This window comes from Ostrea edulis, chromosome 3, assembly GCF_947568905.1.
Source record: "Ostrea edulis chromosome 3, xbOstEdul1.1, whole genome shotgun sequence".
NCBI classification, from domain to species: Eukaryota; Metazoa; Mollusca; class Bivalvia; order Ostreida; family Ostreidae; genus Ostrea; species Ostrea edulis.
The window spans coordinates 59,988,942-59,997,871 of NC_079166.1; positions in this window are offsets into that span (position 1 = coordinate 59,988,942).

Genomic DNA, 8,930 nt, shown 5'->3' on the forward strand with positions numbered 1-8,930 from the left:
GCGCCAGTTTCCTCATCGCTGATCGCAACAGAATCACATCACGGATGTAGTTTACTACGCTCTTCTTGTCATTTCAGTTAACTTCACGCTCTAAATTACCTTTATTTTACATCCGTTTTGTCTTTTTTTTTAACCCTTTCAATCAAATGTCTATATCTTATGTTCTCTTTGCTATTGTTCCTAATTTTTTATTCGATAAAACTCTAACGAACTATATTTTGTGTTCTACGATTGTTATTTCGGTCCTCTGCTACACAACATGGAAGCTCGGAAAGGACACAAATTAAAATAGAAAATATAGATATAAGAAATAAAATATCATTTTTGAGTGTTATTGGGATATGACATGAAGTTGGTACGTGATCAAATCTACCATAACGCCTTTCGGGTGTTATAGGATCTGATAACGTGACTAAATTCATGTCATATCCCAATAACATTCAAAAATGATATCTTATTTCTTAAGTAACATCAACATCCTTGTCAGTACCCTGCCTCAGTTTAAAAAATGATCATACACAGAACAGTTTCTTGAGTTTTGAATTTATTGTCAATTTGGATTATAAGGAACCTATGAAAAGGTGAAGATAATGAACAGTGACAAATCTAATAATTTCCATAGCAATAATTCAAAATTAATAGTAGGGCAAACACGGACTCCTGGACATACCAGAGGTGGAATCCGGTGTCCAGTAGGATTCAACCAGTCACACCCGGCGCGGGCTTTGTCGTTATATCAGGCAAATTTAGTAAGTAGTCGTCAAACTTAGTTTCAAAAGAACGGCCAAACAATTGGCATGATCAGACGGCGTCTAATTTAAGGACAGGTTGTATTAGTAAATTAGATTGATCACTGTTCGTTATCTTCACCTTTCATTGTTATAAAGACCATAACATTAACTTTACGAAATGCTGACTTTAAACGAGACTGTTAAAACCCATGTAATATCAACTTATTTTTCAGTAGCCTGCCTCGATTTAAAACTGATCATACGCATACGATTTAAGAAATTGATCGCTTTTAGTCATCTTCTCTTATTCAAAATCTTCATGATTTTTACCTAAACACAAAATGTTTGATTATTTTAGATTGTATTATGCGTTTAATATATTTAATTAATTTTCCATCCATGCCCCTAGAAATTGTAACTTCCATAAAAAACCTTAACTTCTATAAAAAGATGCAAGAACAGTGTCATGTGCTTGGGATCACATTCAAAGATAAAGCGGCATCATTCAGAAAATGTTCCATACTATTGCTTAGAACAATGCCTTAACTTCGGATAGAAAAGAAAAGAGACTAGAGTTTGCAATGTATCAGAAAATTACTTTAATATGAGTATATTTGATTTTAAATTTACCCTGCTACACACCAATGATAAAGAATAGAGAAGAGTTCCCATGGAATTATTCCTACAATTTCACCCTCCATTTATAAAAAAATGCATGAGTAATTTCAAGGATTAAGAAGTTCTGTCGAGGAAATTACTTGATAGAAATTGCAAAATACCTTGTTGCGATCCAGGCTCTTTGGATTGAGATATTCAGTATTGAAAATTCTGGAGTTTAAAGATATTGTTGTTTCCCAAAGTACAAAATGAAATGAAAGTAACTTTGTAGTACTCATTTCCAGACTTAGGCATGGGTTGATACTGAGATCGCCATCTCCTGTTGTTGTTTTTTAAATATCTAAATCGATTACAAGTATATTACTAGCGATACAACTCAGCACTATCTTGTAGAGCAGAAAGTTTAATGCAAAGTATGAAATGGTAATGTAGAATTATAAACATTGTAAACATTGTAAACATTAATTCAGCCAAAATTAGAAAGATAAGTAATGATAATGAAGAGATTTGTGTGACATCGCATGTCCTCCTAGAATTGATAGCACCCCCCTCCCTTTACAAAGACATGAAATGTTCACACCTTTTTTTAAAAAACTTATTTGAACTAATTTAGACATTTAGTTAGTGTAGATTTATGTATTAGCATGGATACAATATGGGGTGTCTGGGAACTGATTCCTGTAATGGCGTGATTTTATCTTACGTAGGACGCTCCGAATGAAGGAATAAATGTCAGGTGACAATGATATTCTTAAAATCAATTCCTTTCTGTAAAGAAAGTACAGGTATCCCATTTTTACAAATTACTCAGTTTACACTTACTAAAAAAAACGAATTACGTACTCTATAGACATTGGTATACGTATTGTCCATATAATCTAATAATTTGTGTTAGTTGTCATCAATTATGTAGTGTACAATAGCCATCTTTTAGAATTTTCTTCGAAAATGCATTTCTAACAAGCCAAATAGATAGACACCAAATCTGTCCACGGTTTTACATAGGCGTATAAAATAATTGACTTTAACATATTGAACATAATTTAGCTTAATGGAGCGCTATCCTCTATCTCAAACTTAATGTATTTGTGTAGACTGAATATTTTTAAAACTTCCAGCTGCTTGTCGCTCGTATCACAAAAAGAAATCTTCATTCTTAACGACAATAAACCCATGCTTTATGGCACACATGATACTTTATCATATATTGCCTGAATCCACAGTCGTGCATTGTTGTGAAAGTTTTATTATCTCCAGAACATTATATTGCATGAATGAAACTAGTACATGTAATACTATTTTCCTTTCTCTCTTAAGATATCTGTTCATTTCATAAAGAAGCCTCGGCTAATATATTTATTGCTGTCTATAATATCCAATACACCGATGCATTGCATTTTATGTACATCTTGCCGTTTGCTTTCTTCGTTATGCTCACATATTCGTTTTAGACACGTTTCTGATATTGTACATGTTTCATACCAATTTAGACCATTATTTGCACACTGATTTTGAACAAGGGTCATTCCGTTTACCCGATGAAGATATATGATTCTCGGCAAGTATGACCGGTCAACATGGGATGCTTACTCCTCCTACGGTAACCTTGTCCCATTTCTGGTGTGTCTAGGGGGTCCGTGTTTGTCCTACTCAGAATTTTGCATTTTTATAGAAGTTATCACATAGATCACTGTTCGATTCATTGAAAACTTAGGAATTGACTAACCAAGATAGAAATATTTCAATTCTGTAATTTCCATTGATACCTTTCGAACATATTCTCTACCATTTTTTCTATCAACGAGTAAGGGCTTAGATTCATGTGTTTCCTTTTTTTCTCTAGGAATGATCTCGATTTCTGTAGATTTCAAGAAAGAGTTTCGATGGACCGCAAAAGGAATTTAACGGAAACCCACACAGTGGTAAAGAACACTTAAAGTACAATGCCTTGGTGCATCTTGGTGCATTTGACTTCAACTTTCTCCGTTTTAATGTTCCGAAAGACGTTCAAATTACCATCAAACTACACATACCACAGCGAGTCATTTCCAGCAGAATGACCCTGTAGAGAAGGTATGTATTAGTAACACCTGCTACCTGACCGTACTCATTTGGATGCGATACTGGAACAAAGATTATCTCTAGAACATAATCACAATGTAAAGTAATCATTGAAAGTATATATCAACGGCAAATTAACAACTTAAATTTATGACAAACGGGATGATTTCAGCTTCTCCATCGTCAACTTTCCATATTTACGAAGCAATATTTCATTATCACCTGCCTATGATGTTTACATCTCTCAACTGATTCGATATGCAAGAGCTTGTTCTGCGTAAGATCAATTTTTAAATTGAGGTAGGCTACTGACAAACAAGTTGATGATGTAGGGGTATCAAAAGTCTCGTTTAAAGTCAGCATTTCGCAAATTCTACGGTCGTTATAACGATCTAGTTTGCCAATACAACGTATCATTGGGTCATATGCTGTCTGGTGTGTTTCATACAGATTGTTAGGTCGTTCTTGGCACACTGATTTTGACTCCGGATAACTCCGTTTACCTTATCAAGATATAGGGCTCACGGCGGGTGTGACCGGTCGACAGGGGATGGTCACTGTTCCTAGGCACCTGAATATCCAGGGATCCGTGTTTCCGAACTCTTTATTTTGTATTGCTTATAGGAGTTATGAGATTGATAACTGTTCGTTATCTTCACCTTTCATCAGCAGACACTCGCATTACCCCAGTTTATGAATATAGTATTATACATGTAGTGAGAAATGCATGCCTCTTATCGAAGAGCCATATTTGAAAACTTATTCCAAGATATATTTATCATTAATTGCGTCCTTTTTAATTGGCATTGAATTTCCTCTATTCAAGAATTTGTAAAAAATCGAATGTGTTTCATTCATATTGGTATACCTTGTACAGTTAATGTTTATTATTGCTAACGATATCACGTTATATTTCCCCTCACCCTTAGTCCTCAAATGTAACTACTGTATGCAACATGAATGTTAGATGACCTAATACTATAGAACCAACACTTATTTCTCAATCAGCGTTGTTCAGGCTCTTGTGAGTGCTTATGGAACATTTGTATGGTTTCTTTCTTTGTCTAAATCCAGAGGTTTGTAAATGAACAAGCTGTCATTGGATAAAATGTTGTCTGATATGTTTCATACCAAGTGAGACTAATTTACACGCTGATGTTTACTACTGATTACTTCTTATACCCGATCAAGATAAAGGTTCACGGCAAGTGTGATCGGTTGGCAGGGGACGCTATATCCTACTACATGTACGGGCACATAATGCCACCTCTGGTATGCCCATGGATATATTACTCGAAATTTTGTATTTTTATTGGAGTTGTGAAATTGATCACTGTTCGTTATCTTCATCTTTACACTTTACTTTAACATCTCTTTAAAATAAATCAATGCTAACATGTTCTTTTCAGTCTGAATTTCCGATTACTTTATTAAAGAAATTCCTATGATGGATAGACAATGTACATATAATTTATGACATTAGAGTATATGTACACTGGCCAGAGAACAGGTCCGTTCAATGAGACCATAAAAAGCCGAAGCTCCGTTTCATTTCACATCTTGAATGATAAAAAACCCTGTGACGACCCTCAGTTACATGTATGTATCTAGATTAGTGGAACGACCTCTATAGTTGGTGACGTTTCGGAATCAGTGATGTTTAGGGGGCGTACAACAAAGAAACATTTAAAAATATCATTTTAAAAACATACTAAAGTTTACGTAAAAATAAACATGAATAAATCATATCTTCCCCATTATTGTAAGATAAGCAAACCAATGTTAGTAGCAAAAGCATGTTCTGTATGTGATCAATTTGTAAACCTATCAAGAATACTGATAATTAAGATTATTTTACATGGTAGTTCCTTCATGTCATTTAAAGTCCTCATTTTGCAAATTCTATGGTAGTTATAATGATACTTGCTAATACAATCTGTCGTCATACCGAATGTTGTCTGATGGGATTTACATCAATTGGTACACCATTTTTTTCGTACCGATTTCTATTAGAGATTACTCATTTTCTATTCTTTTCTAGATGTATGAGATTAATCACGTTGGGTTTTTTTATGTTCAGTGAATGAAAGGTGAAGATAATGCACAGTGATCAGTCTCATAACTCCTATAAGAAATACGAATGTAAGAGTCGGACAAACACGGACCTCTGGAAATACCAGAAGTTAGTTCAGGTACCTAAGGGTGTAAATATCCTCTGTCAACCAGTCACACCCGCCTAGAGCCCTATATCTTAATCAGGTAAACGGACTAACAATTAATATGAAACAATTCTCACAGCATTTGACCCAATGAGAGGTTGTATTGGCAAACTAGATCGTTATAATGACCATAAAATTTGTGAAATGCTGATTTTAAACGAGACTGTTGAAACCCCTGAAACATCAACTTGTATGTCAGTAGTCTGCCCGGATTTAAAAAATGATAAAACGTAGAGCAAGTTCTTGCGTATTCAATCGATCGTGAGGCATAAATAGTATGCCTGTGGTAATGGAATAGTGCAATATAAATATACAAACGGGATGATTTCAGCTTCTCCATCGTCGAATTCCCATACTTATGTAGTATTGTTCCATTGTCGCCTGCGTGTGGTGTTTTTGTGTCTCTCGACTGGTTCAGTGCGCAGGGGTTTGTTCTGCGTGTGATCAGTTTTTGGATCGAGGCAGGCTACTGACAAGCGGGTTGATGATGCAGGGGTTCCGGTGGTCTCGTTTGGGGTCAGCATTTTGCGGATTCTATAGTCGTTGTAGCGATCTGGTCTGCCGGTACAGCCTGTAGTTGGATCCGCTGCTATCTGGCGAGCTTCATTTTGATTATTGGGCACGCAGCTGAGTTAAGGCTTTCCCCATAAATACCAGTGCTGTACATAAATGTACTTTACCCCACTGTCACAATAAAAAATACGTCACGACGAAAGTCATAACGTACATATATTCAGTCCTTTTGCGGTTGGAAATGTCAAAATATTTTTTCGTTATTTACCACCATTGTCAAACGATAAACCGTAATCGTGTAAAAGTTTTTCTCAAATGGGTTATATTAATTGTCTTTGATATTGAAATAGTTTCAATGTATCCTTTATATAACATACATGCTAAAGTAATATCCGTATTATATTGTGATCTTGATATCGGACCTAATATGCACGTATAGTGACTCTCACAGTGGACTCATTTGCATAAACTGGGTTTCCGTACATAAAAATTTCATCATTGGCACGAGAACTCGAAGTTTTTGAGTGAAAGATGTTTGATTTATGTCATGTGATATGTGAACTTCAGTGTAAAAGGAAAGTTAAGGGAGCAAGTTGTGGTTTCAACAGAAAACATGTTTTTCAGGCTAGATTCAACTTCGTATATGCAAAAATTCGCTGCATCTTTCATATTCAATGCAAAAATTAGACATGTTACAAGTCACGTTAAACTTGTTCCCAACGCTTTTCAAATTAAGAAATTAATATGGTTTGAAGTTACATTAACTTCAACTTGCATTGATATCTGGATATTGTGCCAATGGAACGATTTATACATACACGGTACGTTCTTATCTTGATATTTGATCACGTGATACACAGCTGATGTAGAGACTGTCGCTCTGGTGAAAAATGTATCAAAGCTCAATATGCACTTTTATATATACATATTGGTTTTGTTGTGTGTACAGAATTTGTCCAAAATTGATATGTTTATTGATGCTTTTTTTCCCTGACATATTTCTATGGCCCTACTTAACACAACTGCGCCGTTCTTGGCGCGCTGGTTTTTTATGTGGATGAGTACATTTGCCTGGTCGGGATGTGGGACTCACGGCGTATGTGATCGGTCGGAGAGTGATGCTTGCTCCTCATGGGAACCAGGTCCTGCCTCTGTTATGTCCAGGGTTCCGTGTTTACCCAACTCTCTGTGTTGTATTGATTGTGGTAGTTATGAGATTGATCACTGTTCGTTATCTTCACCTTTCATATGGGAAGATAACGAAGGCAAATCTGAAGTCATCGAGTTTGTTATGAAGTTTTGTTGTTAGTTTACCGTTAACATAAGTCTGCAATAAAGTCGTAAGAACACATTTGATTAAAATAAGAGTATCGCACATATACATGTACAACATATTCTATGAAAAAGAACTACGGAACGTATTTGAAATGAAGCAAAGACTTCAACACATATATTTTGTCTTATAATGTGTGGAATAGCAACCTTATGAAATATATGCATTAAGAATACCATTATTTTATACCGAGTACCCAAATTTTGGTTGGTTCGTTGAATATTGTTAAACGATAATTTTTCATTCATATGGATAAGCCATCATACCGGTGAAGGGCTTCAAAATGTAGGCATATGCTCGGCGCTTATGGTCTTTGAACAGGGAGAGATCTTTATTGTGTCACACCTTCCGTGACACGGGACCTTTGTTTGTGCAGTATGAAGGACCACCCCATTTAGTCCCCTTTTACAAAAAGCAAGAGGTACTGAGGACCTATTGTAACCCGGATCACAAGGGGCTAATAACCAAATGTTTAAGCACTTAGAATGTTATGATTTTATACCGGACGTTTGCGAGAACGGCTGACTTTTACAATCAACCGATGACTTTGGCGTTAGCATAATACACAGAAACGTTCTCGTAACATATCCTTATACATGAATTAAGTGATGAACAGATGCAATAGTAGTGGTCACCCAGCTGATCACGTGAAGCCTCTGTAAAACAAACTTGCATACGGTTTATTATGATCAATGATGTTTTGTAAAGTTTAAACATAAATCAAGGTTATGTGAGAGTTTAAAATTTTACAATATATGCATGCATGTAAACATGAATTGATTAGCCTTGTAATCTTATTCAATGATTGCCATAGAAATGAAATAAATTCAGATAGTTTAAAAATTAATCAGCCTACTGCAATTATTCAATGTTACATATATTTAACGATATCGTGCTTCCATACAATACACGGGTTTAGAAAGAAGAATAGGGTCGAGTCATTATCATCATCACTACTGTGTTGACCCTGATGTTCAAGCATAATATCAGCGAGGATAAACCGGATGCTATGTGGAAAATAAGCTTGCCATGCACAGGTGTACGCTTATTTGAATAGAGACTTACAAAAACGTTATCTTGATGACACTACCATTATTCATAGATTGGAATATACAAGGCACAAGTAGCACGTGATCATGGTTTCAGTTTGCGCATGTATAAGCACATTTTTGTTAATCGACAATGCTCCATTAACAATTGTCAAGATCTTTTTTTAATCCTTCTGTCTGGATTGAGAAAAAACAGTGTTTAGTGTTCTTGATAAAATCTGATTGATGTTATGGAGATTAATTCATTCATCTACACATATATGACACATTATCTTCAGCAAAAGATGCAATGTACACTATTGTTGTTCATACCTGATGAAGTTACGTAAATCTATTGAAATCAAAAACGATAATCAAGATTTTTAGGATACATATTTTGTTTTCAGAATTATATCATTGGATTAAG